The 27,604-nt window shown below is 40.7% G+C and overlaps 1 protein-coding gene across 2 annotated transcripts in view; it reads left to right on the top strand.

Moving 5' to 3' along the window:
• Window positions 1–27,604, top strand: part of LOC122553578 (SERTA domain-containing protein 2-like) — a 56,124-nt gene that overhangs the window by 20,600 nt on the left and 7,920 nt on the right. The window contains exon 1 of one of the 2 annotated variants that reach the window (XM_043697598.1): window positions 21,958–22,747. The exons of the other annotated variant lie outside the window; for it this stretch is intronic. The gene's annotated coding sequence lies outside the window, so the exon portion shown is untranslated. Of the gene's footprint in view, window positions 1–21,957; window positions 22,748–27,604 lie in introns of those variants that run through there. 2 annotated transcript variants of the gene reach the window in all.

The raw sequence follows: 27,604 nt of genomic DNA, 5'->3' as shown, positions 1-27,604 counted from the left end.
TTATCATAACTTGCTTGTCCATGTACTTTGTGCCATTATTTATGATGGTCAGGATCCTATATGTTTTAGAAACTGCTCTTGCAACCTCCCTTGTCACCTTCAATGATTTGTGCAGATATTCCCTCAGGTTTCTCTGCTTAGAAACCTCCTTTTGAAATTGTATGCTTTATTTTATATTGTCTGTCCCATTTCTTCTGAGCAATGTAAATCACTTCATAATTCTTTGCTTTAAATGCATCAGCTTCTTGTCTCCCACCTCCACCAATCAGTCTATGTCTTTGTAACGTTAACTTGATGCTTAAGACAATTCACAATACTTGTAGGATTTGTGTCATCGTCAAATCTTGCAATTGTGTTCTGTCCACCACAATGTTGATCATTAGTATATCTGGAAGAATAGGGGTTCTAACACAGACCACTGAGGAACTCCACTATAAATCTTGCCACAGTCTGAAAGACAAATGTTAATTCTACTTCATTTCCTGTCACAATTTTGTATCCACGTTGCTAACTCCCTTTTATTCCACGAGTTCTAAGTTTGCACATAAATCAGTTGTGTGGCATTTTATCTAATACTGTTTGAATGTCTATATACACCACTTCAACTCTTCTCTTCACTCTCCTCTACCCTTTCTGTTACTTCATCAAAATAATTGAACAAATTGTTGCCCCTAAGAAATCTGCACTGGCTTTTCTCCGATAACCTGCAGTTGTCCAAGTCATTGTTAATTTTGTCCTGAAATCTTATTGCTAAAAGCATGTTCACCACTGAGGTTAAACTGATTTGCCTGAAGTTACTGACTTATGCTTACACTAGTTCTGTAAATAACCCCTGGGCTATGTTTTCTAAACCAGGGCCAAATTGATGACTGGTTCAATGAGAAACTTTTCAATCTTCGTAGGCTGAAGGTGATGTCCAACATCTCTCACATCACGGTACTGGACCTCTGTGCGTAGGTGATTGTTTTATTCTAGCACACACAAAAGGCCACCTCCGACCTATTTGAAGAATTTAGGAAACTATTGAGCCCTAAAGCTGAATCTGAAAACTGATAAGGTAAAGGTACTTCTCCAGCCAAAAGAGAGACACTTGAGTCATAGAGATGTACAGCATGGAAACAGACCCTTCGGTCCAACCTGTCCATGCCGACCAGATATTCCAACCCAATCTAGTCCCACCTGCCAGCACCTGGCCCATATCCCTCCAAACACTTCCTATTCATATACCCATCCAAATGCTTCTTAAATGTTGCAATTGTACCAGCCTCCACCACTTCCTCTGGCAGCTCATTCCATAAACGTACCACCCTCTGTGTGAAAAAGTTGCCCCTTAGGACTCTTTTATATCTTTCCCCTCTCACCCTAAACCTGTGCCCTCTAGTTCTGGACTCCCTGATGCCAGGGAAAAGACTTTGCCTGTTTACCCTATCCATGCCACTCATAATTTTGTAAACATTTATAAGGTCACCCCTCAGCCTCCGATGCTCCAGGAAAAACAGCCCCAGCCTGTTCAGCCTTTCCCTCTGGCTCAAATCCTCCAACTCTGGCAACATCCTTGTACATCTTTTCTGAACCCTTTCAAGTTTCACAACATCTTTCCGATAGGAAGGAGACCAGAATTGCATGCAATATTCCAACAGTGGCCTAACCAATGTCCTGTACAGCCACAACATGACCTCTCAACCTGTGTACTCCATACTCTGACCAATAAAGGAAAGCATACCAAAAGCATTCTTCACTATCCTATCTACCTGCGACTCCACTTTTAAGGAGCTATAAACCTCCACTCCAAGGTCTCTTTGTTCAGCAACACTCCCTTACCATTAAGTGTATAAGTCATGCTAAGATTTCCTTTCCCAAAATGCAGCACTTCGCATTTATCTGAATTAAACTCCATCTGCTACTTCTCAGCCCATTGGTCCATCTTGTCAAGATCTGAGTAACACTCTTCGCTGTCCACTACATCTCCAATTTTGGTGTCATCTATAAACTTACTAACTACCTCTTATGCTCGCATCCAAATCATTTATGTAAATGACAAAAAGTAGAGGGCCCAGCACTGATCCTTGTGGCACTCCACTGGTCACAGGCCTCCAGTCTGAAAAACAACCCTCCACCACCACTCATGACTGATCAAAGATTATAGGTTGGGCAGTGGACACATTCCAAAGATGTCCTGAAAGCCTACATGAAGAACATTGGCTTTGATGTCAACAGCTGGGAAGAGCCTGCCTTGGGACACTGATGACAGGCCCTTCTTGACTGAGGTGTAGCTGGCTTTGAAGTGAGGCGGATGATGAAGGCTGAAGATGAGAGCGCGAAAGGCAGCTCAAGAAGGCACATTAATCAGGTTGAGCCAAGCTCATGAAACCCATGTGTGATAAAGAAAGTCAGTATGAATGAAATTTAATATTTTACAAAAGGTACAGAAACTTGGTCAGGTGATCTCCTCCTATTTTTGATTTTGCTTTTCTGGAAGTTTCACACACCGAACACAATATTATGAGCTTTAAGAGGGAAAGTCATCAGCAGATTATCCATCTTGAAACAAACCATTATGCTGTAGCTGTAATTCAGGCAAACAGAATATGGGCAGAAAAGCAAAATGGAGTTGTAACAATAGTGTCTCAGTGATGAAACAAATTGGTGAATCATTTACTCACCTCAGCATAACCATGTGGAATGTGGTTTCTATATTTTTTGAATACTGTTTGTCAGTTAGTCTTTTACTTTTATATCTCCTTTACCTTTCACTCACCTCACTCCTATCTCTTGCAATTTCTTTATTCAATACAATAGCAATACAATACAATTCAATACAGCACAGGAATAGGCCATTTGGCTCAAGAAGCCGACTCCTAATCTTTATTTAGACCAGCTATGAATTGCCCATGTGCAGTTTTTACTCCCTCTGTTCACCTCCCATTCATGATTATATCAAGATACACCTTAAATGTTGCTAATGTGCATGATTCCACCACCCCAACTGGCAGTACGTTCCAAGCACATCACCTTCTAAGTGAAAACTTTTTCTCTTTTTTTTCTTTTTTCTCTGTCTTTCTTCACACTAGGTGTAGTGAACACAATATTATGAGCTTTAAGAGGGAAAATATCCACACCAAATCAACAACAAATTGTATTAGAGTTTAGAAATTTGAACTGAAGTGGAAGAAAAAGCTGACACAAAGGAATGTGAAGAAATGGAGGAGTGTTTTTTTTTTGAAACATTATAAAGATATAGAGTGAGGTATAAAGTGTTTCAGGATGTCATGAATGAATGCGGAGAAGGGCTAGAAACCAATTAAAATTGAAGAACTGCAGAGCCAAATGGAAATAATTTGAAAACTGTCTGAAAATATGAGGAAATAAGAGATCAAGAGAGAGATAAGGAAAACTGAGGGAGATAATTAAGAAAAAGCTCACAAAAACATCAAATGTAACAATATATTAAATGACAGGGTTTTTTTTTATTAATTTGCAGGATGTGGGTGTTGCTGGCTGTCCAACATTTATTGCCCATCTCTAGTTGCCCTTGAGAAGGTGGTGGTGAGCTGAAATTGGTGATGAGATCTTCCTGAGAAGAGACCACTGCTACTATTTGAATAATGATTTTTTAAAAATTGATACAGGAATTTAATAGATTCTCATCGGTCTTTAATAAAGAAAATCAGTGTAGAAGGAAGTGAATGCTGAAGTGGTTGGGGGTGAGATTAGTAGTATTATACATACGGAATTTAAAAAGTAGTAAATTCAAGGGGAGACACTAGGGTGTGTCAGGATATGTCTTTAGGATCATGTGGGAATTGAGGGAGGAAATTTCAGTGGCCTTAAAGGTGTTATTTCAAATATTATTCACAAGTACAATTACATGCAGTATCATGCGAAGTGTGAATTGGATTATTAATTTTATTCTGCAAGTATAATAGTCATTAAATTGTAAACAACTAGATGAGTAAATGGTTTTTCCTTATAGGCATCAAACTTTGGTCATGATACACATTGATTTCTGAATCTGTTCTTATAACTCAGAAATAAAGAATACTCACAAAATGCCCAGTACTATGGAGCTGCATTAATTGTATTGAGTAGCATTGTTTCAGACAAGACATGGTTCGCTATATTATATTTAAGGAATAAAACTGATAAAGGAGTTACATCATTTGAAGGTAGTGTGAAAAATGTGGAGATTAAATGACAACCCAAATGAAAAAGAAATCATTAAAATCATAATTCCCTAGAGAAATAGTAGCAATAGATGAGTTCACTTCAATGTGGCATGCTGTCACACAAAGGCAAATGTATTTCTATCCCTATAAAGCACTGATATGTTTTTATGACATGTGTGGTTTTTGCCTTGTTTTAAACTTTCTTTTTACTTCTCCAACTGTTCAGCCTTTGAATTTAACAGTAATTAAGTTGCACTGTGACAATTCAGTATCTTGCTACCTGAATTCTTCAGGAGTGACTGGTGGTCAATGGGGTGTTGAGAGTTGGGAAATGATTTCATTGTTAAACTCCTGAAAGGTTGAGGTGTGTTTTTCAATTAGGAATAATTTGGAGACACACCATAAATGTTGAAACATCTTATTGAGTGGGGTTGAGGTATGGAATCCCCATTAGCTATCACTACTTAATTGTATTCTTTAAGTATTTGTACTTCAGTGCTATCCATTTTTCAGTGCTTTGAAAAGTTTTATTACAAAGTGATGTATTGTGAAGGAAATGTTAAAAGCTTTGCCTTTTTAGGAGAAAGAAGACTTATGATAAACAATATCATATCAGAAGTAGTGAGAGAGTTAAGTTAGACTGTGTCCAAGGGTTGAAAGGTCTGGATGTAGATGTAAGATTAAGCGTTAGAGATTTAGAACAGAAAGCAGGATAAACCTTAATGACATTTAACAAAACCATATGGAATGTGCTACTGGAGTTGGTGATTGAATCAGAGACTATGTTAACTTTTGAGATTAGGTTAAATAGTTGGTTAAGTACATGGAGAAATGAGAATAGAGCAGCCACCTGCGATCATGTAGAGGAATAACAACAAAGGACAGTTAGACCAAATGTTTTGTGCCTATATTGTAATTTGATATAATACTGTATCCAAGGAAATATTATTGATACACCATCCTTTGAAAATTACTTTAGCATAATGCATCTTGGAAGAACATATTTTAAAAAAAACAGTTTGACTGTTCTACAAAATGTGTGCTAACTCAGTCATCACTTCTAGTTTAAACTTCTTTTTAATAGCCATAGAAGAATTTGTAATTTGGTGACTAACATAATGGTACGTGTAGATGAGTCATAATAGGCAGCTGTTTCACTTACTGATATAGACAGCAATGTCTTTCAGCTTGTAACTCTCCTTTAATGGTAAAACAGTCCTAATGAGAAGAATGGCTGGTGATTGGCTTGTCCCGAGCTAAAGTGCAACCCACTCAAATGCAGCTTCTTACGTGGCTAAAGCCATCAGTTATTTCCTGTCATTGGCTTGCTTCTTTGTCAAGCTACAGCCAGTGAGAGGCTGGCTTGTGTTCCTGCCCTAAATGTGTAATCCGTGGGAGTCATACTGCCAAACGCCTACTGCTTGCCACTGCGTCACTGAGTCACACTTAACAATATTTCATCTGAGGTGACTGAATTGTACCAACAAAATGTTAAAATAAAAGTATTTTAGCGTTATTCACAGCAGGAAGCCTTTATATGGTGTCTAATTTTGACTTTTTTTAGCTAAAGAGAATTAAGCCTTTAAAATGTGGCATTCAAAGTCATGCACATTACTTTTTTAAAAAATAGAGCCGCTGGGCTATTCAAATGGTCATACTTATCCTTTTGTTAGCATTGTGGATCATTTATGCTCAAGATTCTCATACTATCCAGTGAGGTACGGCTGTGTGCTTTTTTTTTCTATTGGTTTAAGAATTTTGTCAACAAGTGGACAACTATTGATGAATTAGCTTAATTATTTGATAGGAGAGTGATTGTTATTCTTTGGAATAGGAAATCATTTGATTTTTGAAAAGGCTAAATGTTATTTGAATCTCATTCAAAGCAACACAAATGAATTTGACTTTTATGTTGAAGGATTTGTGATAAGTTTATAGTTTGTAACAATTTTACAAGGGTAATGATGCTTCCAGTCTTTACTGATGGCTCAGTGAATTTCGAATGCAACAAACTGATCCACAGAAACGTAAGTCCAAATGGAAGTCTCTACTGGAATATCGGTGTAGTGGTCAGAATGTTAGAATTGACCTGAGTAATCTGGATTACAGAGAGAAAAACTGCTCAGATTTCTTGCTTCTGATTAAGTTTATTTTACTATTTTTGTTTGCTGGAAGGGGTGTGTGTGCGTGCGTGCGTGTGCGTGTGCGTGTCAGGCTCAACTCTAAGATCCCCATGATAACACAGCCAGCCACAAATGTTCAAACTTGTGCAGTAATGGCAATAAAAGCCATTATTTGAAACCGTAATCTTGTGAGAATCAATGCTTCAAGAGAAAAGATGAGAAAATTGGTGAGAAAAGATACATGTTACTAATGTGAATAAATAGGTTTGTGACCTCTGTGTTCCAGTAGTACATCTGGATTAAAAATAATTGTTTGGTTGGCAGTTGATCATCCTCTGTCGAGCCTCAAGGGAGACTGGTTCGCAAGGTTAGATCTCATGGAATACAGGGAGAACTAGCAATTTGGACATAGAACTGGCTTGAAGGTGATAGTGGAGGGTTGCTTTTCAGACAGGAGACCTGTGACCAGTGGTGTGCTGCAAGGATTGGTGCTGGGTCCACTACTTTTCTTCATTTATGCAAATGATTTGGATGTGAACATAGGAGGTATAGTTATAACTTGGAGGTGCTGGTGTTGAACTGGGGTAACAAAGTTAAAAAAAGTTATAGTCGAACAGTTTACTTGGAAGCACTAGCTTTTGGAGTGCCACTCCTTCATCAGGTGGTAAGTTTGCAGATTACACCAAAATTAGAGGTGTAGTGGACAGTGAAGAAGGTTACCTCAGATTACAATGGGATCTTGATCAGATGGGTCAATGGGCTGAGGAGTGGCAGATGAAGTTTAATTTAGATAAATGTGAGGTGCTGCATTTAGGGAAAGCAAATCAGAGCAAGACTTATACACCTCAATGGCAAGGTCCTGGGGAGTGTTGCTGAACAAAAAGACCGTGGACTGCAGGTTCATAGTTCCTTGAAAGTATAGGATATTGAAGAAGATATTTGGTATGCTTTCCTTTATTGATCAGAACATCAAGTATAGGTGTTGGGAGATCATATTGCGGCTGTACAGGACATTAGTTAGGCCACTTTTGGAATATTGCATGCAATTCTTATCTCCTTCCTATTGGAAGGATGTTGTGAATCTCCAAAGGGTTCATAAAAGATTTACAAGGATGTTGCCTGGGTTGGTGGATTTGAGCTATAGGGAGAGGCTGAATTGGCTGTGGCTGTTCTACCTGGAGTGTCTGAGGCTGAGAGGTGACCTTATTTATAAAACCAGGAGGGACATGGATAGGCCTTTTCCCTGACATGGGGGAGTCCAGAACTAGAGGGCATAGGTTCAGGGTGAGAGGGGACCTAAGTGGCATGCAGAGGGTGGTGCATGTATGGAATGTTGGAAGCTGGTACAATTACAGCATTTAAAAGGCATCTGGATGGCTATGTGAATAGGAAGGATTTAGAGGGATATGGGCCAAGTGCTGGTAAATGGGACGAGATTAGGTAAGGATATCTGGTAGACATGGACAAGTTGGACGAAGGGTCCATTTCCATGCTGTACATCTCTATGACTCTAGTCACTTGTAATGTAGAATCTAAGTATAAAGTCCAACATTGATATAAAGACATCCGTCAGCATGGGTTGATACTGAACAAACTTGGATATATTTGTTAATTGAATATTTAAATATGGCAGAATAATAATTGGGTATAACAAAGCTAAGCAAATAAGCATAGCAAGGGCTCTTATGGCACAGTGGTAGTTTCCATATATCTGGGTCAGAAGATTCTGATTCAAGACCTAACTGCCCTGAAAAGTGTGCCCTAATATGTCCAACCACAATTGTTTCTTTTTAATTATAAGTATGTCAATGAATGCACATTTGTGCATGTATTAATTCTAATTGTCTTTTATAATACTGCAACATATTTTGAGCAAATAAAATTTCTGATGAGATATAAATTTTACATGAAACATTGTGAAATAATCTTCCAATAGAGATGCATTTTTAAATATGAAAATCTTTCAGCAACATCAATTTAACTTTTATTTTGTGCATGTCATTGCACCTATCCTAAGCATAGCCAACTACACACTAACACAATATAGTCAGTATATGATATCTGTAGATTTAACATTATTTGGAATAAATAGTTCATCTACCATGACATTAGACATGTGAACTAGGAGCATAAGCAGACTATTCGACCCTTTGAGACTGCTCCGCCAATAAATAAGGACATGGCACATCTGTTTGTGTTTCCAATCCATGTTGCCATCAACCCCGATAACCTTTGATTCTGTTGCCTAATAAACTGCCTTAAAAAATATTCAATATTTCAACTTTCATCACCTTGTGAGGCAGAGACTTCCAATATCACACAACTCTGAGAGTTGTCATGACCCTGTTTGGAAATCAAGCCCTGTAAATCCAAAAGTCATCACAAGTGTGAATTGTGACCAATTTAATCTCTCAGAGCCCTGATTTTGACCACTTTTGAATATAAAAGAATCTCTCACCAGTTTTGTCAATGAACTGATAAACAAAACTATAGTTATTATAACAAACTTATCCTCTAACATGGGGCAAAACAGATTATCAATTACTAATGACCAAATTTAAACCGTATCCCATTTAAATCCAAATGCACATACAAGATGGACAAGGCAAGCAATTATTTCCAGAAATATCGTGGATGAAAAATTATAGGCAAAAGGGTACAAAGTCTGTGCAGCAGAGTTCAGTCCAAAAGGGGTGGAATGGGATGACTTTGTTCACAGTTGCTTTTAGTGATGATATCAAATTGTGGACTATGACATCCCTGAATTCACTAGCTGATTGATAGAATATAGATATGGTACGTGTTAACTGTTTCTTTTTCTAAAGTCATTGAATGTTATTTCTTTCACACAGTGAGTGAGAGAGAGAGAGACAGTGCAGAATTCTTCAAGTCTTTGAACAATGTGGGCAATTGTGAGTCTATTAGGAAAATATGGCGAGATTAGGAAAATGAGATTCTCAGTGATGAGGAACAAAAGTCAAATTTTACACCTAAGTTTTAAATGACAAGATGCCAACCTCAGCAGTAAGTGGTGAGAAGCCTATTTGCTTTGACTTGTCTTTATTTCTTATTGTTATATGTACCTTCATACAGTGAAAAGCTTCGTTTTGCGTGCAATACAGGCAGATCATAACATACATAAATCATCTGGCTATTGAACAGAGTGAGGAATACAAAGTTACAGCTTCAAAAAAAGTGCACAAAAAGCAGGATCAACATTAGATTTGAAATTTGAGAGGTTCATTTCAGATGTGTAATGACAGTGGGAAGGAAGCTGTCTTTGACCTTGTTGGTACCTTTGTTTAAGCTTTTTGTATCTTCTGCCTGATGGAAGAGGTTAGAAGAGATTATAAGTGGGATGGGAGAGGTCTTTAGTGCTGGCTGCCATTCCAAGGCATCGGGAAGTGTAGATTGAGTCGACGGATGGAAGGTTGGCTTGTGTGATGGACTGGGCTGTGTTCACAATCTGTAGTTTCTTAGTTTGGACAGAGCAGTTAAGTACCAAGCCGTGATGCATCTACATAGAATGCTTTCTATACTTAGTATCTATAAAAGTTGATGAGAGTCCTTACGGATGTGCTGAATTTCCTTAGCCTCCTGAAGAAGAAGAGGCGTGACTAAAAACAAACATTGCTGGAAAAGCACAGCAGGTCTGGCAACATCTGTGGAGAGAAATCAGAGTTAATGTTTTAGGTCCGGTGACATTTCTTTGCCCGAAAATGTAACTGATTTCTCTCCACAGAGGCTGAGCTTTTCCAGCAATTTCTGTTTGTGTTTCTGATTTACAGCATCCACAGTTCTTTCAGTTTGTATGCCTTCTTGACCCTGGATCAAGGAGGGTGGTCCAGGACAGAATGTTGGTGTTTGTCACTCCTAGGAACTTAATGCTTAACCATCTCCACCTCCGCTCCATTGATGTAGATAGGGGCGTGCCCTACTCCTTGCTTCCTGAAGTCAATGATCAGCTCTTTAGTTTTGCTGACTTTGAGGGAGAGATTGCTATCTTTACACCATGCCACCAAGCACTCTATCTCTTTCCTGTATTCTGTTTCATCATCATTTGATATCCAGCCTACAACAGTGGTGTCATCAACGAACTTCTAGATGAGTTTGGATGAAATTTGACTACATAGTCGTGAGTGTACAGGGAGTACAGTATGGGGCTGAGTATGCATCCTTGTGGTATGTGGGTATTGAGGATTGTCACGGAGGAGGTGCTTTGTCTATCGCCACTGATTGCAATCTGTGGGTCAGGAAGTCGAGGATCCAGTTGCAGAGAGCAGAGTAGAGATCTATGTCTTGCAGTTTGGAGATTAGTTTGGTTGGGATTATAATGTTGAAGGTGGAAATATAGTCAATATGTAATTTGCATGCCTTTAACATATAAATGTGGCAGAATAGGTAATAGGTAATTGTGGGCGGCACGGTGGCACAGTGGTTAGCACTGCTGCCTCGCAGCGCCAGGGGTCGGTGTGGACTTGTTGGACCGAAGGGCCTGTTTCCACACTGTAAAGTAATCTAATCTAATCTAATCTAATATTTCTACATAGTATGCTATTTTCTCACAGAGCAGAGTAAAACTAAATGGTGACAATACCCAACATAAATGTCAGAGCAGGTACCTGGTGGATCCAGCTTGCCTTACTCCTTTTAGGCCTCCATCTTGGCCAGCAGTTCCTTACATTTCAGAGTACACTCCGTGGACCATGACTGCCTGCATCCTTTGTCCATGGCAGTTGTCACCAGACATGTAATAGCCTCACCACATCCTGGCACATTTCCTACCCACTTAGAATTTGGTTATCCACTTCTGTTCTGCACTTTGGAATGCTCTGACACCTTGTGTTGTAATACCATTACCATGCTAGTTTGATTAGATTAGATTAGATTCTCTACAGTATGGAAACAGGCCCTTTTGGCCCAACAAGTCTACACCGACCCTCTGAAGAGTAATCCATCCAGACCCATTCCCCTACAGACCCATACCCTGTCTAATGCATTTAACACTGTGGGCAATTTATTATGGCCAATTCACCTGACCTGCATATTTTTGGATTTTGGGAAGAAACTGGAGCACCTGGAGGAATCCCATGCAGACACATGGAGAATGTGCAAACTCCGCGCAGTCGCCCGAGGCAGGAATCAAACCCGGGTCCCTGGTGCTGTGAGGCAGCAGTACTAACCACTGAGTCCCGTGCATGCAGGAACAGCAAACAATTTGGAGCAGGGTATATCTCAGGGCTCCAAGTTGCTCGCTTAGCATTTAATTACTTTGCGCTTACTCAGATGTTCATAGCACCTCTGCATTGCATTGCCTCACCTCATCTTGTCTATTTGCACTTGTTGCCTCTGTCAGAACATACAGACTCTCAGTATTTCTGACTTGCCTCAAGTCAGATTGAGGCTGACTTTTAGGGCAGATGCAAAGTCAAACTGCCTGCCATATATTGCCAGCAGCGATTTCTCATGGGAGTACGGAGAGGTGGCGGTGAACATGTTGTTATATGCCACTATACAATATGGGCGATGGGAGGGCTGGGGAGGGGGGGGGGGGGCAGCTAGTCTGAGCCTGAAACTCACTCTGTAAAGTACTATCTGTGTTACTTTCCATCCAAATCAAAATGAAAAATAGCTGCTGACACACCAGGATTGGGGGAGTCAGTGTTTTTTCTTATTTCTATGAAGGAGTAGGTTATACTTTTGTGTGAGGCCCTTCAAGAGCCAATAGTGTTAAACAAACAGGATTAAAGTAATCTGTTATCACATAGTTCTGTAAGTGAACCTCATGCATTTGCCTTGTTTGTTGATTTTGTTTTCAGCAAATAGAATAAAGGAGAACCCTAAAGCTTTCGATACGTATGTGAAGAATAAAAGAATGACTAGGGTAGGAATAAGGCCAGTCAAACACAGAAGTTGGAAGTTGAGTGTGGACCCTGTGGGGCTCGGAGAGGTGCTAAATGAACATTTCTCATCGGTTTTCATTCAAGAAAAGGAGAATATTCTAGAGGAGAAGAATGAGGTGTGAGATATTAGACTAGAAAGGATCATGGTTAATTACAAGCAGGTGTTATCAATTAGATTAGATTAGATTACTTAGTGTGGAAACAGGCCCTTCGGCCCAACAAGTCCACACCGACCCGCCGAAGCGCAACCCACCCATACCCTTACATTTACCCCTTACCTAACACTACAGGCAATTTAGCATGGCCAATTCACCTGACCTGCACATCTTTGGACTGTGGGAGGAAACCGGAGCACCCGGAGGAAACCCACGCAGACACGGAGAGAACGTACAAACTCCACACAGTCAGTCGCCTGAGGCGGGAATTGAACCCGGGTCTCCGGCGCTGTGAGGCAGCAGTGCTAAACACTGTGCCACCGTGCCGCCCACTAATTCTAGAAGGAATAAAATTCGACAAGTCCCCTGGGCCAGATGGGATTTATCCGAAGATTCTCTGGGAAGCTAAGGAGGGGATAGCAGAGCCTTTGGCTTTGATATTTAAGTCGTTATTGTCTATAGGTTTAGTACCAGAGGACTGGAGGATTGCAAATGTTGTGCCGTTATTCAAGAAGGGCAGTAGAGATGACCCAGGTAATTATAGACCAGTGAGCCTTACTTCTGTTGCAGGAAAGGTTTTGGAAGGGATTATAAGAGATAAGGTTTATAATCATCTAGCAAGCAACAATTTGATTTCAGATAGTCAACATGGCAGGTCGTGTCTCACAAACCTCCTTGAGTCTTTTGAGAAGGTGACCAAGCATGCGGATGAAGGTAGGGCAGTTAATGTGGTATACATGGACTTCAGCAAAGCCTTTGACAAGGTTCCACATGGTAGGCTGTTGGAGAAAATGCAGAGGCATGGAATTGAGGGTGATTTAGCAGTTTGGATTAGAAACTGGCTTTCTGAAAGAAGGCACCGTGTGGTAGTTGATGGAAAATATTCAGCCTGGAGTCCGGTTACTAGTGGTGTGCCACAAGGATCTGTTTTGGGACAACTACTGTTTGTCATTTTTATAAATGACTTAGACGCAGGCATAGGTGGATGGATTAGTAAATTTGCAGACGACTCTAAAGTTAGTGAAGTAGTGGACAGTGTGGAAGAATGTTACAGGTTGCAGGGGGACTTGGATAAACTGCAGAATTGGGTTGAGCTGTGGCAAATGGAGTTCGATGCAGCTAAATGTGAGGTGATTCACTTTGGGAAGAATAACTGGAAGGCAGAATACTGGGTCAATGGAAAGTTTCTTGGTGGTGCAGATGTGCAGAGGGACCTTGGAGTCTGTGTACATAGATCCCTGAAAGTTGCCACCCAGGTTGATAATGCTGTTAGGTTTCATTCATAGAGGGATTGAGCTCCGGAGCCACAATATCATGCTGCAACTATACAAAACGCTAGTGCGACCGCACTTGGAATATTGTGTACAGTTCTGGTCGCCATATTTCGGGAAGGATGTGGAAGCATTGGAAAAGGTGCAGAGGAGATTTACCAGGATGTTGCAGGAGCTGCCCACTTCACATTTTGGTCTATATAATGTCCACCCTATTCTCCTATATGCGATGTTTTCTTGGGTAATGTGTGGATTGGGGGTGGGGGAGAGATTCTTACTATTGCTACCACATTTACAATCACTGAGTGTATATGTGCCAAAGGCTTCAGCAATATAGAACTGACTTAGATTTATGCAGTGACATCTGAGTGCCCTTCTTATCAGAAACCTCCATGTCCAAATAATTTGGAGGATACTTTCAAATATTATTTATGTGTACTTACTGTGAATAACTATACTGCCGAGGAGCTGCTTTGTTTCTGATATTGCCCATTTAGATTCCGAGGAACTGTCCCTAATGGATCCAGGCATAAAAGCTGGGGTCATCTCAGTGGCTAATGCATTATGAACATCCACATAGATGGATGAGAAACACAGGAGCCTGGAAAACCAGGACCAGCATAAACCTCCAACAAATATGGAGCTGCTTCTCATGCAGAGTTCCCAGCCTTGGGTGCCCACATAATGTACCAAAGGAGAGCCATAAACACTTATCTTCCAAGGAATGCTGTGTAAATGAGGGGGAAACTGTGACACCATACCCTGTTAGATTGGCAGTCAGAAAACTGTGAAATGATGTCCAATTTCTCTGCAATGCAACATCATTTTAGCACTAAAGCCAACAAAGGTCACCAGATGTCTCTTCCACACGAGGTTCCCATGCAGGTCTCGTCTGGGTGTTTGTTGCAGTATCATTTAGACAGAAGATACCATTTGATCCTGAGAGTCTCTGCTTCAGACAATTTGCACACATTAAGGCTACATGGTTTTGAGAAAAACAATCAATATGGGGCATGAACATCGCTGGCTAGACCAGCACCATTTGCTATCCCTAAATGCACAGAAGGCAGTTAAAAGTCTACAACATGGTTCTAGAATTGCCAGGTAAGGAGGGCAGATTTCTTTTCTCGAGCCAGATCTCTTTTTTACAATTGGCAGTGGTTACATGGTTGCCACTAGGCTAGATCTTTTCTTAAATGGTCAGTGGAGATCCGACAGACAATGGAGATGTTACTCAGAAGGAACAGCACCTTAGCCCAGTAACGTTGGCTAAAGCAAAGCACGAAGGACTTAATTGTGAACCTTCTTTTTAATGCAACTGAGTTGAGTGAAGTCATCTTTCCCTGCTGGCAAATATTTTGTTGAGGCCAGCATCCTTTGTGTAATTCCAACTGCAAGTACACCTTGCTGTTTTTATTCTATTTATACTTTTCCTATTGGTTAAAAGAAGTTAAGGTTCCAAAATGATGGAGGCCTTAACAACAAATGATGCTTCCTAGATCAGTCATTGCAAAGTTCCATGCTTGTATGGGCACTATGGAAAGGATAGCTATCACTCAGACAGACAGGCTTAGAACATCGTACGATGCTAAAGATGGCTAGTCTCTCTACCTTCATGCTTGTAGCTGCAGTCAAACTGACATACAGTTAATAATTAAAAATTAAAATATTTTTTACAAATCTATTTGAATGAAGTTTCATCTATCTCACCTGCCCCAAGCAGGTTTTGGTTTTCTTTTCCTCCCACCATGTCTCGGTGTATCCTGAGCCCAGATTTGAGATGGAGGAAGCTTACCCTAGAGTGGAGCCAGTTGACTTGGATTTTGGGAGGGTGCTCCTAGAGTGTTTGTGGCTAGACTGTCCAGATATGTAGAGAATGTCCTACCCAGATGCAAGTTCACCCTCATTGGCTTGAACTCTCACAGAGTTGGGGATTGCTGGCAGTATGAAGATGGAGAAGCAGGGCACCTCTGGAGTGTCCTGAAACTAGACTTCTGGTGGACCTGTATATGATTCCTCTTCCGGCTCCTACCTTCTTGTAAGGAAGCAGCACCTGGAGTGAGGTCAAGGCCCCTTCCTCTCTGTTGTTTGCATTGATCCCCAAGGAGTGGAGTGATGGAGTGCTGGTCTGTGTTCCATGGCAGCTGCCAGCTTGTCCTTGGGAGATTGCCAGATGCTCTCATACCAAGGCAGCACCGTACTGATCGTGTTGGTGGACTCCTCGAACTTCCTACTGCCTCTGACAAACCTACCTGCTGGTTCCTGTGTCTGTGCATTTCCATGGGGTCCTTTCATTCCTGGAGCTGAGCAAGTGCCTGGTCTTCAGTAGTCTTCCGAATGCTAATGACCTGGAATGTTTCTTCCTAATGTGCCACGTGCCAGTGATGTGCTCACCCAACTAACATACAAATGAAGATGTCAGTATGTGAGCTGGTGGAGGGTGCAGGGGCAGCCTTGCCTGTAGTTCCCCATAGGGATCTGTGGCTACTTGGGAATGTTGAGAATACATTCACAGTGTTGATAATGGGAGAGAAGTGCAGTGCTTGACAATGAATCTTTTACTTAATTGCCAGGTAGTGGAGGTCTCAGCGATGTCACGACTGGTCATGTTCTCTCCTACTCGGGGAAGGATTTTCTCCTTGTGGGTGATTAGGAGACAAATGTTTGGTATTACCTGGTTTGCCTCTCTCTGCTCTGTTATGAATCCTTTGTTTTCTGGAATAAGAAAAAGGAAGATGAAAGTGGCTAGCACAGCTGTTGGTTCTGGTCCAGGTGGAGGCAAGTTGGTGCGGTTTCCTGAATGAGTGCATAGGTAGTGCAGACAATATGCAGGGTTAATAGTTTGATGTGCCAGGATAGATGAAATCTACTCTGTGAAAATGTTGCAGGAAATATTGAGAATGGCAGAGCATAAGCCTTGGTGGGAGGTAAGTGCAGTAGTGGGGTTAGAATATGAGAAATCAGTGAGAAGTGGTGTCACTTATCTTCGTGCAGCACAGTCAATCATTAACCTTTTTTTCCTGCACCGTTGGGTGTTCCTCTGGACTGTGGACACTGACTGACATGTGAGGCAACCTCAGACCAGGCTGGCAAGGCCACGTGCTATGGTCTCCTCTAGTGGCTGTAGGGTAGGAAGATGCCCCTCCTTTCCACCATCCCCTCAAACAAGATAGTAGTGCCACAGAGATGTGGTGAATACAGAACCAAAGGAGAAATGTGTGAGAGAACACAGACGCTCATGGAGAGAAACCCTCCCGGAAACTCCAAGATTGACACTTATCCAACGTCTGGTGAAATTTATCCCAGAGAATGATATCAATGGCTGGCAGACTTGAAAGTCTGATTGCCAATTGTTCCCTGTCCTCTCAGTGCTGTGACAAACTGACACTGACAACCAATCCAACCCTGTTATTGTGAAGCTACTTACTTCCCCCAAAGAGAACTGGTGCCATTACAAAAGTATCCTGTTCCAGCAAAAGCACACCATTAGATTTGACTTTTCCCTCAGGTTGTAAAATAAACAAATAATCCAAACTTCCATTCATCAATTTTTATTTCCAAATAAATATAAGTAGAGCTTCCAGAGGGGAAAAAAATGGAGACCCCCTAAGTTTTGAACAGCACCTTCTAGTTCTAAACTTATCCACAAAGTGATGGCGGAAGTGCCAGGGCAGGATGTGTTCGGACTCCTAGGCCTGTCCCGCTGTCTCTCACGTTACTGACTATATCCCTTTTTTTTTTAAAAAAAACCTCTTAATTTAACTTTTGAATCGAATTCATCTTGTCTTTGTTCTGCGGCTGCGGGGATGGAGAGAGGGAGAAGCAGGGAGGTTGCAGGAAGTTGTTGAGCGGCAGATCCAGTCTGTTCCTTTGTGGCCACGGTGATCACAGCTTGAGCAGCGTCTGTGAATCAGGCTCCGTTCTTATCCTTTCGTGTTTCAGTGGTATCTGCAATGGCCCCTCGATCCTCGAGAGTTCATTTGGACAGTCAGTTGTTCCTGGGAGGTTGAGAATTGGCCGCGGTCCTGGAGAGTTGGGCATAGTCTCCTGGCGATAGCAGCAGTTGGTGATGGACTAGGGGATGCCCTGCGACTGGGCTGGACCAGGGGATGCCCTGCGACTGGGCTGGACCAGGGGATGCCCTGGGACTGGGCTGGACCAGGGGATGCCCTGGGTCGGGGCTGATGCGGACTCAGGGACACCTTTTAACAGCTGCGGAACAAAAAATAAATGAAATTTGTTGTAACCTTGTATGCATTATTTCGATTTTTATAATTGATGTTATTAAAGTAGCGCCGGATTAATTGTGACAACTTATGTACATATTTTACTGTATTTTCAAAATCCATGTAACAATAAATTACTATGCTATACAAAAGGAAACACTCGTTCAAAGTTTGTGACTAAATCTGAATTTTACTTGGAGATGGGGGAGGCGGGTAGGGGCAGCATAAAAGTCGGAGCAAGCCAACCCCTACTTGGTTGATTCACCTTGCAGCCGTATGATGGCAGTTAGCCTGTTAAATGGCTTGAGGACTTCTGGACTTCCATCTTCCCATTTGGGAAGGGTGTGCTCCTCCTGAGAGCTAATTCTCTTGTTGAAACATCACCAGCTGAAGAAGTGGCTACTGTTGGGACAGTAGACAGTACCAGAAGGGGATAGCCAGTGACTGAGCTGAATATAAAGGTAAGTTAGTGACTTCTATGGAGCCTGGCTGACAGGCAGGTCCTGGTGAATTGGGTGTCGCACCAGTTAATGGTCCAATCAGAGAATGGACAAGGGAAAAGAGATATGTGGATAATGTAGGGAGGGGGTGGTGGGGGTGGAAAGGTTGGTTTGTTTCAACTAGTGGGATGGATATTTTGTACTGGTCTCCCCTTCTGCCTTGTGGCTGGGCTTTGAAGAGTCAGGAGGTGAATTACCTGCTGCAGAATTCCAGCTCCTAACCTGCTGTTATGACCCACAGTATTTATTGGATGGTCAATGGTAATTCCCTGGTTGTTGATAGATGGGGACTGAGGGATGGTTACATCATTAAATACCAAGAGAGATGGTAGATTCTCTCTTGGAGATGGTGACCACCTGACACTTGTGAGAATATTACTTGCCACTGAGCTGCCCAAGCATTTGAACATAGTCCCTGACCATATGCAGCAAGATTTGGACAATGCCAGGAGCTGAGGATTTGCAAATGGTATTAAATATTGCACTAATCAGCAACATCCCACACCCAACCACGTGATTTGAGGGAAGGTAATTGATGAAAAGATGGTTTGGCATAGGGCCACCACCCTGAGGAATTCCTGCAGCAAAGCAATAGGACTGAGATGTTCTGCAACCTCAGCATTGCTGTAATTTTGCAATGTTTGGATATGAGAATAAATACATTCTGCACTTCAAATAATGGTTTAATTCTAGTTGAGTTTTGTAAAAGTGAATTATCCAACTTGCAATTTCAGACCTAAATCAAACTGTAACACTGATGGGAATGTAATAATTATGCTCCTGGTTTTCTACATCTATTATATTGGATAAATAATTCTTAAAAGAATATATTTTGAAAGAGATTCACTCTTAAAATGTCTTCAACTATTATATGCTGGAAAATTGACCATGTTTTACTGGTGCTTCCTAAACCAGATTAAGAACAGGTCTTAGCCTCTGAGGAAAACCAAAGAAGAAGCAGTAGATTCATTAGGAAAGCACAGCATGTTCCCATTTACAAAGGAAGTAATGGCACTTCCTCCAGACTTATTTTGATATGGAAGAATAAAGCTTTTGCTCATGGCCTTAGTGCAATGATCTAATTTCCTTCTTCAGTATCTTGAGAAGCTGCACTGCACAAAGAGGTCCTTTCTGCAAGAATGACTAATGTCCTTGAATAAAATCATGTCCAAACGTAGGAGAAATGTAATAATATGTTATGATACTTAAAGAGAAAGTTTAATTAATTAATGGCTGCTGAACAAACTTAGCACTCTTGGGATAATTGGTGGGTTGACCTTATCATCATCTAGCTCTTAATGTTGCACCTACTGTTTATTCTGTATGGGTTCATGGCGCAGTCAATGAGCAGGTTTTGTATGGCAGTGATTCTGACTGAGACTTGTTGAGACATTGGAAGTACTACTTGATCAAACATCTACTCTGATATATGATAGGGCGTCACCATAAATTCTATTTGGGAGTCTGAGCATGATGACCAGATGAAACTCTGGTGCAGTGCTGAATTGATACTTGAACTGTAACGATATAAGGAATGGTGTATGGCAGACTGCCCTTCTGTTTTCTAGCAATGGCCAATCAAGAAGCCCAAATCTGATTGTCAGACATGAAGCTGTCTGCTGTGAAATTGCATCTGAGGCAAGGAATATTGCCACTGTTTACATGCCTGGTCTCATTGAACTTGCACCTCACTGAGCTCCTCTCCTATAACTTGCTGTAAAAACCCAATAATTCTCTTCAGGAATTGGACCTGTTGAATCTGACCTGTATTTGACATTCGTCACAAACTATGGTTGACAATTGGCACCTTCTGAAGTGTTTTAAAAATCTGTTATTTTGACAATGTTGGAGCTATGGAAACGATAGATTATAGAAGTATTAGGATGTTCCGGGGTGGGAGGGCCATAAGTTTCATAAAATTGCAAAAACTGGGGCTATAATCAGTGGAGAAAAAAAGTTTGAGGAGGGGGAGGCTGAGGGGTGACCTTATAGAGTTTTACAAAGTTATGAGGGGCATGGATAGGGTAAATAGGCAAAGTCTTTTCCCTGGGGTCGGGGAGTCCAGAACTAGAGGGCACAGGTTTAGGGTGAGAGGGGAAAGATATAAAAGAGACCTAAGGGGCAACTTTTTCACACAGAGGGTGTGTGTATGGAATGAGCTGCCCGAGGATGTGGTGCAGGCTGGTACAATTGCAACATTTAAGAGGCATTTGGATGGGTATATGAATAGGAAGGGTTTGGAGGGATATGGGCCGGGTGCTGGCAGGTGGGACTAGATTGGGTTGGGATATCTGGTCGGCATGGACAGGTTGGACCGAAGGGTCTGTTTCCATGCTGTACATCTCTATCTGGGGCAGCACGGTGGCACAGTGGTTAGCAATGCTGCCTCACAGCAGCAGAGACCCGGGTTCAATTCCCGCCTCATGTAACTGTCTGTGTGGAGTTTGCACATTCTCCTCGTGTCTGTGTGGGTTTCCTCTGGGTGCTCCGGTTTCCTCCCACAGTCCAAAGATGTGCAGGTTAGGTGAATTGGCCATGCTAAATTGCTCGTAGTGTTAGGTGAAGGGGTAAATGTAGGGGAATGGGTCTGGGTGGGTTGCTCTTCGGCGGGTCGGTGTGGACTTGTTGGGCCGAATGACCTGTTTCCACACTGTAAGTAATCTAATCTATGACTCTATGAATGCAATAAGAGAGAGAAATTGATAAACTCTTGAAAATGAAAGCATGGAAAGGAACAGGAAAAACTGTACTGTACAAATTGAAATGTTTGTGACTCTGTTCTAGAATCATAGAATCCCTACAGTGCAGAAAGACTATTTCACCTATCAAGCCTGCACTGACCTTCCAAAAGGTTTCTCTCCCAAATCCAATCTGCCATCATGTCCCTGTAACCCCACATTTACCATGGCTAATCCATCTGGCCTGCCCATCCCTGGACACCACAAGGCATTTTAGCATGGCCACTCCACCCAACCTGCACATAGAACATAGACCAGTACAGCACAGTACATCTTTGGACTGTGGAAGGAAACTGAAGCCTCTGGCAGAAACCCATACAGACACAGGGAGAACGTGCAAACTCATAGACAGTCACCCAAGGCTGGCATCGAACATGGGTCCTTGGTGCTGTGATAACTACTGAGCCGTTGTGCCACCCAGAAAGCCTGAAGTTCAGTTATTGGTTGGTGATGCATTTGCTGATCCCACATTGCCGATGACTGGAGAATGTGTCTAAGAGCGAGAGGGACAGTACGAGAGACAGTGAGAGATGGGAATAGTGAATCAAAGATGAACAGATTTCATACCCCACCTGCACAACACACTCACCGTCAAATTTTCTTCTCAGGATCTCTCAACATCTGAAGTATTGAAATGGGGTCCTCCAGAAAAGGTTTGAGGAGCACCCATTGTACAAGAATAAATAAATTTTTGTGTACCATTTTAGAAACATTTTTCCCCATAGATTCTAAACATAGAATATCCATCTGAGTGTACGGCTTGGAATCAGTCATAATCTTATTCAATGGTGATGCAGCCTTCAGGGGCAGAATGGCCTACTTCTGTTTCTATTTATGGTCTTATGGAATGACAACAATTCTGAAAATCTTAATTCATTTTTTTCAACTAATATGTAATTAATGTTTAATCATTCTTATTCCTGACGATGCATGTTTGTTCAGGTCACCTGTTTAATTTGAATACCCACTCCTTTGGCCCAGTACATTCACCGATATAAAAAGCATTGACTGTTAAATGAAGTTCTTAACAGATAAACAAAAGTGTTTACTTTAGTTCTTCGTAATTCTCTTTCGTTTTAACGAGTATTTTAAGGATTCTACATCGTGCAACTCTTTTGAAATGCATTCGTGTTTTCTACTATCACAGAAATAAAAGGGAGCCAGTTGTGAAATAAGTTTTTAATTGTTCTATAGTTTTGCTTTAGGCGCTTTTATTTCACTAATGTTTTACAGTATCTAAGTGGATTGCAGCGTATAAAGCCTCAACAAACTCCTGTTAACGGACACGGCAGACACTGAAAAAATTTCTGAAATAGCACAGTTGGGGCCCTGTCTGTTTGTTGGGCAGTCCTCTGACTGTTCACTAAGCTGGAGATGGACACTACTGCAAGCCTCAAAGCTCCACCCACTCTTTCAAGCTCCACTCCTTTCCACGGCAGCTTAGTGCTCTGCGTCATTGTGCTTGTGCAGTTGCTGTTTGTCAGCTGTCTGAAAAAAGCAAGACAGCTGCATGGCAGTTTGTGCAAGTGAGAATTCTAGCTTGCACACAAAAACTGGTCAAAAAACCAACCGAGGACTAATTCACTTTCATTTGATATGTTCAAAATGTACTATCAGAGTAACTCCAAAGATTTAGAAATAAACACTGTGGCACTTTGGAACAAGGTAAGCTCTTATTGTGTAGCATTTGCCCTAATTATCATAAAAATATCTGATTCTTTGTTAGATTGTTACTTTGTTTACAGTAACATTATGGGGAAACCTAAAATAAGTGAGTATAGTGCAAGCAAGGATATTGCAAATTCTGTTAAGGCTTTAAAAAGATTCAGTCAGACAGACTTCTTTGTTTACTATACACCCAATGTATGTGAAGGCATACAGTAATCTGGGTAGGAATTGTTCTGTCTGGAATTTACATACAATTGATCATTAAAAGAAGCATGGTAGCACTATAGTGGAGGCACCAGTATTGATTTTAAATACTATGAAATGTGTATAAAGGCAATAAGGAGTAACCTGTAAGTATCAGTAGATTGAGTAGTTGAAATCCTCTAAATAATGTTTTTCCCTAATTTCTATGCATCAGATCAAATTATTTGTGCAGTTATTATCCTGTGGAGTTAAGAGTTACTGAATGTTATTTTATCATTAATTTGGAAAATGCATAAAAATTCTATGGAAATGCTCTGAGCTTCTGTTATCCAAGTCTATAGCCAAGGCATATTTAGCTGCTTTGTTGAAGTTTTAACATTTGTAACAGACCATAATGAAGAGAGTTTTTAAGATTTCACCTGTAATAGTTCAGAATTTTTAAAAAATACACAACATGTTACCAAGTATTTAAGTGCTGACATTACAGTAAGCAATGTAGCTTCAGTGCTGAAGTGGTGCAATTAAATAAATCAGAGATTTGGTAAACTTACACCTAACAGCCTGGATTCACGTTGTACCCCCAGGTTTCTAATCCAATAGTTGTATATTACTATAGTAAACTAAATGTATGTGTAATGAACGTATTAACATTCTGCGACTTGACTGGTGAGATTATTAGCATGGGATTTGTTGAAAATCTAAATATGCATTTCCCCAAAATATACATTATTATTAAGACTATTGATCTGGGAACTGAATTCAAATATAAAATTAATCCTTTATGCAATTTTCACTTAAGATGATTTGTCTATTATCACTGAAGAAAAGGCAATGCAACCTTCCTTGAACTTATTAATAAAACTATAATGTGCAAGTTGGCAAAACATATCAAATGATTGCTGGAGAACACTATAGTAGTAAATTTTCTGTTTTAGATCTATAGATAATATGTGAATTAATTAGTTTAAAAAGGGTTAGGTTTTCTGTTGCAGGAGAGATCCTTGCAGTGAAAATCTTAGGCAAAAAGTGAATTCGTAATCTGAAATGGTAGTGTATGGTTATAGCATTGGGCAAAAAGAATCATGCTGAAAATGTCTACCTTGCTTTGGGGAAATTGTACAAAATATTGTCGCTGACATAGAAATATGTTTACAAATTAAGGAATAAAAGCCTTTAAATGGCAGGATTTTATTTCCGTTTTAAAATAGCTGGAGAAATCTTAAATTGCGTGTAATATTTCCTCTGCTGAAAGCTTATGTTTTAAATGCTTTTTTAAAAGCAGATGGTAGATTAATGGCTGACTATAAATCTCTCAAAAAATTTCTTTTAATCGCAGTCTCTCACATAGTAAAGGGTATACGTGTGTATTTAAAACAGTAGCATTTCCACTGGATTACAGTGATGTCTCCAGTGCTGAATATTGACCAAACCAGCACAAGTCCTCATAAGGAGTTTGTGCAGGTTTATGCATTTGTCTAAAATATTGCACTGGAAACCAGTCTTGTCCATAAACTGACCATGTCCCTGATTGAATTAATCACCACGGTGAATTTCCACTTATTGAACATGTTTGTGGGCCTTCTGAGGCTCTTAAAATTAAGCTCTTTTTTAAAGACTTAAGTGCACTGATAGGCAGCTTTTAAAAGCTTTTAAAATAGTTTTCTTAATTTACTGGCAGACTGACTATATTATTTGAAACTAGTAATGGTTCCATCTAGTTAGGTAGTGTTCAGAAAATAGTGATTATTTTTGTGATGATCTATTTTTAGTTGCATGAGAAAAAACTGTACCTTAATATATCAAGAACATTTTTTAACACTTTTAAAAATGCTACATCCTAATATGGTTTTTGGAAACTTTTAATTTTGGTAAATAGGCAAATAAACGTGAACAGTAAACCGGTCTAAAAAAATACCAGTTTCGAGCGTAGTTTGTGTCGGGATCACTGAGTAAACTTAAAAGGAAAACAGATATATTTAAAAATATACATCATTCTACATTGTTGAACTAACATTATAGCTATTAGTTTCAGCACATTGTTTGTATTTTGCAATTTCATAATTGTTGCCTCCGCTAGTTAGTGCATGTGTTGGTCATCACCTGAATTGCTGTGATCGTTTTCCTGATTAAGAACTGTGGATAAAAGATGGTGAGTGATAGTCTGTGCCATGTAAGTACCAGGCAATTGCCATCTGCAAAGCGACACAATTTACCATCCACCCTTGACATTCAATGGCAACACCATCACCAAAAACTCCACTATCAATATCCTGGAGATTACCATTGACCAAAAAACTGAACTGGGCTAAGTACTGTACCTACAGGAGCAGGTCAGTGGCTAGAAATCCTGCAGCAGGTAACTCACCTCCTGTCACTCCAAAACCCATCCACCACCTACAAAGTACAAGTCCAAAGTGTGATGGAATACTCCCCACTTGCCTGGATGACTATAGCTCCAAAAACAATCAAACTTGACACTATTCAGGACAAAGCAGCTTGCTTGATTGGCACCACATCCACAAACATTCACTCCTTTCACCAACATAGCTCAGTAGAAGCAGCATTTGCTACTTTAAAAACAAACTACTGCAAATGCTAGAAATCTGGAACAAAAAGAGAATTTTGGAGAAACTCGACAGATCTGGCAGCATCTGTGGAGAGAGAAACAGAGTTAATGTTTTGAGTCTGGTATGATACTTTCTTTCACACTTTCATTCTGGACTAGAAATATTAACTCTGTTTCTCTCTCTGCAGATGCTGCCAGATGCGCTGGGTTTCTTTCATATTCTCATTGTCTGTGCCATTTACAAGGTTCACTGCATAATTTCTCCAAGGTTTCTTAGACAGCACCTTCCAAGTCCACAACCACTACCATCAAGAAGGATAAAGGCAGCAGAAATATGTGAACACCATCCCTGCAAGTTTGCCTCCAAGTCTCTCACCATGCTGCCTCAGAAATAAATTGCCATTCCTTCCAAAATCTTGGAATTCCCTCTCTAAAGGCATTGTGGGTCTACCTATAGCAAGAGTAACTAGGAATGGGCAATAAATTTTGGCCCAATCAGTAATACCCAGATCCTATGTTTATAAAATCATGAACATGGGTAGGGTGAATAGTCAAAGTCTTTTCCCATGGCTGCGCTATTCAAACTAGAGGGCATAGGTTTAAGCTGAGAGAGGAAAAGATTAAAAGGGACCTAAGGGGCTGCTTTTTCACGCAGAGACTGGTGCGTGTATGGAATGAACTGCCAGAGGAGGTGGTGGAGGCTAATACAATTATAGCATTTAAAAGGCATCCGAATGGGTATATGAATAGGAAGGGTTAGAAGGATATGGCCAATTGCTGGCAAATGGGACTAGATTTACTTAGGATATCTGGTCAGCATGGATGAATTGGACTAAAGGATCTGTTTCTGTGCTGTTTATTTCTATGACTCTATAATATTAAATAAAATTCAAAGCTTCTGTCAAATATGTCTTCTAAGCTACGTGGATGTGCCGCCAGGCAGCAATTAGAAGTGTACTTTACAGGGTTAGGGTGTTTAGTACAAGATGTGCACATTCCAAGTTACAGAGCAATCTTAAAGGGATTGCACAGCACAATGGAGTTACATAGCAAGAGGAAATGAGAAGAAACATTACTCCCAATATAGTTTTCACATAGAACCAACCCTTCATTACAGCTGTTTGATTAATTCAGTGAGAATCATTTATAGTGACTTAAAATGATTCTCTAATATTTGAAAAGAAGAACAAGGAAACTAAATTCACTGTTGACATCTTTGGTTGGTCAAAATTCCTTTTACAAGGTTGCTTTCAGTGATCACTAAGGCTCTTTAGTTGACATAGAAATCAGAGAAGTCCAACATGTGGCCTGTACATTGAGTTTTAAAAATAAAGAACAATTCGATATTCATTCCTCACAGCCTTAGAACTGCAGCCACTGACCCTCATTTCAGAAACTAAACATCTGATTCAGTTTTTCAGGTGTTTCCTACCATATACTGTTGCAAAAATATTGCTTAGATTTGTTTTAATTTTCTCATGGGATATGGGCATCGCTGGCTGGCTAGTGTATAATGCTCTCCCTAATTGCCCTTGAGAAAGTGGTGGTGAGCTGCCTCCTTGAACTGCTGCAGTCTACATGCCATTGGTAGACCTACAATGTTGTTAGGGAGAGAATTCTAGAATTTTTACATAGCGACACTGAAAGAATGGCGATATATTTCCAAAGCGGGATGGTCAGTGGCTTGGAGGGAACCTTGCAGATGGTGGTGTTCCTATGAATCTGATGCTCTTGTCCTTCTAAAGGGAAGTCGTCATGGGTTTAGAAGGTTCTTTGGTGAATTTCTGCAGTGCACCTTGTGGATAGTACACATTGTGACTGAACATCAGTGATGGAGGGAGTGGATGTTTGTGGCCGTGGTGCCAATCAAGCGGGCTGCTTTGTCCTGAATGATTCTGGATCAGTGGTGCTGGAAGAGCACAGCAATTCAGGCAGCATCCGAGGACAGGCAAAATCGACGTTTCGGGCAAAAGCCCTTCATCAGGAATAAAGGCAGAGAGCCTGAAGCTTGGAGAGATAAGCTAGAGGAGGGTGGGGGTGGGGAGAGAGTAGCCTGAATTGCTGTGCTCTTCCAGCACCACTAA

This window comes from Chiloscyllium plagiosum, chromosome 10, assembly GCF_004010195.1.
Source record: "Chiloscyllium plagiosum isolate BGI_BamShark_2017 chromosome 10, ASM401019v2, whole genome shotgun sequence".
NCBI lineage: Eukaryota > Metazoa > Chordata > Chondrichthyes > Orectolobiformes > Hemiscylliidae > Chiloscyllium > Chiloscyllium plagiosum.
Note: the sequence above shows the minus strand (reverse complement) of the source record. Positions and strands in the feature narration are given on the sequence as shown.